General features: G+C 57.4%; 1 non-coding gene across 1 annotated transcript in view; it reads right to left on the reverse strand.

Moving 5' to 3' along the window:
• Positions 1–425, reverse strand: part of LOC124771348 — a 1,909-nt gene extending 1,484 nt beyond the window's left edge. Inside the window, exon 1 of the ribosomal RNA XR_007013364.1 lies at positions 1–425. This exon is cut by the window's left edge and continues 1,484 nt beyond it. This is a non-coding gene — a ribosomal RNA (small subunit ribosomal RNA).
• Positions 426–2,500: the final 2,075 nt, after the last annotated feature.

Raw genomic sequence — 2,500 nt, forward strand, 5'->3', positions numbered from 1 at the left:
GTAGCCGTTTCTCAGGCTCCCTCTCCGGAATCGAACCCTGATTCCCCGTTACCCGTTACAACCATGGTAGGCGCAGAACCTACCATCGACAGTTGATAAGGCAGACATTTGAAAGATGCGTCGCCGGTACGAGGACCGTGCGATCAGCCCAAAGTTATTCAGAGTCACCAAGGCAAACGGACCGGACGAGCCGACCGATTGGTTTTGATCTAATAAAAGCGTCCCTTCCATCTCTGGTCGGGACTCTGTTTGCATGTATTAGCTCTAGAATTACCACAGTTATCCAAGTAACGTGGGTACGATCTAAGGAACCATAACTGATTTAATGAGCCATTCGCGGTTTCACCTTAATGCGGCTTGTACTGAGACATGCATGGCTTAATCTTTGAGACAAGCATATGACTACTGGCAGGATCAACCAGGGAGCTGCGTCAACTAGAGCTGAGCAGCCGGCCGCCCGGGAGTGTGTCCCGGGGGCCCGCGCGAACACGCAAGCGTCCGCTCAATCATTCTGCAAACAGGAGGAGGCTGAGCTCCCCTGCACAATACACCTCGAAACCCTCTCAGGTCCCGGCGGCGCGCAGCGCCGTCCCAAGTACTTGGTCGGGTTCGAGAGAGGCGCAATCGCCCGGAGTTAGGCGAGTAGACGCTTTCGGTGCGACCACCCGTGCTCCCAACTGAGCTTGCCGCTGCCGACAGAGGCCCGGGAGCGTGCTGTCGTGGCATTGCCGGCGGGAGACAACACGCGCCACCTACGGTGACCGGCAGCTCCAACGCCAGCGCCACAGAAGGACAAAAGCCCCACTTGGGTGCCGAAGCGAACTCTCCCAGCACAGCGCACGCGCCAACACATCCGCACAGCTGCGATACAAACCACCAGCGAGAACCGCTGGGGCGACCGAGCAGCAGACGGCGTCGCGGCGCCGAGCGCCGGGCGGCAGCGCATCCTCAACGCACACAGTCCTCAATCGGACCAGCACACTGAAGATGTCCACCGCGCTTCGCACCGGGCCCGCGAGGACCTACTTTGGCCGCACGGCGCCGCGCGCAGGGTGCGCCGGCGCGCAGCTGCGACGCCTGCCGCGTCCGTCGGCCGGCGCGCCTGCCACTGGCCGCCCCCACCAGCCGGCTGTAGCGCGTGCGCCCACGCACCGCGCGGCCAGCACGCCGGGAGGCGCCCCCTCACCGGCCGGGGACGGTCCCACCCAGCCACCGCCGCGTATCGCTTCACACCCAGATGCCGTTCAGTTTCGTCGGCATGGTGGGTATCGCTGGAACAACCGGTTAGTACCTCAACCTATCGTCGCCATCACCGATTCACCCCTAGCGAGAACAACCGCACCACAACAGGTTACCATTTGTTCATTTGCGTAACTTCACCAGAAAACGCAGGCGTCCATCGCCATTTGCAACTTCCACGATTATTGCATGCCTGTGTCAGGTGTCACGCCACACTACGTCTGCCCACATACACGCAACAAAATGTGCACGCCTAGACAATACGTGGAAGGTGGCCCCCGTACGTATGCGATGTCCATTGCTCGAACGACTGTCAACCGGCCTCTGTAGCATGTCGCAGATATGGAACGCGGTGCACCATGCCATCACGGTGTGTGAGGAGAGACGACTAGGTCCGAATACATCAACAGACAGCTCATGCTGATCGCCATCCACGGCGTCCGTTCCTCCCACACGTCTCTATGGCGTACCACACTGCAATCCAGCTCTCATAGGGAGACGACACGTAGCTGCGTGCACAATATTTGCACTGTATGGTCCGCCGTTTTTGGGCGCAGTCGTTGTACGGTCACACATGTGCCACGATGTATCATTCAGTACATAAGGACGAATGTGCAGTACAGATTGTGGTTTACGCGTACGACATTAGCGGACAGTTGACACAGGCCGCACCACAACGTAGCCTGAGTACGTCGCATGCGGAGGGCATTGAACATGCAAAGTTCTCACCAACCAGCTTGCGAAGGCAGGGGGCAAGGTGGGGACGTGGGGAGGGGCGGCATGTACGTCCTGCTGCCATCCACATTACAGTGTACAGCAGGAGCATGTGGAAAGTGAGCAAGACTTGCAAGGTGTTTAACATGAAGCGATACACAGGGGAGCGGGGAGTGCGAGTAGCGAACTATATTGCGAGGGTTGCGGGTGGGCAACACTACACTAATTGAACGAGTCGTATAACAATTACAGAGCAGGTTTAGGCGACAACGTGGGTTACGTTAGGCGACAACGTGGGTTAGGTTAAGGCACGACGTGGGTTAGGTTAAGGCACGACATGGGTTAGGTTAAGGCACGACATGGGTTAGGTTAAGGCACAACATGGGTTAGGTTAAGGCACAACATGGGTTAGGTTAAGGCACAACATGGGTTAGGTTAAGGCACAACATGGGTTAGGTTAAGGCACAACATGGGTTAGGTTAAGGCACAACATGGGTTAGGTTAAGGCACAACATGGGTTAGGTTAAGGCACAACATGGGTTAGGTT

The sequence above is a fragment of the Schistocerca piceifrons genome, unplaced genomic scaffold, assembly GCF_021461385.2.
Source record: "Schistocerca piceifrons isolate TAMUIC-IGC-003096 unplaced genomic scaffold, iqSchPice1.1 HiC_scaffold_936, whole genome shotgun sequence".
Classification (NCBI taxonomy): Eukaryota; Metazoa; Arthropoda; class Insecta; order Orthoptera; family Acrididae; genus Schistocerca; species Schistocerca piceifrons.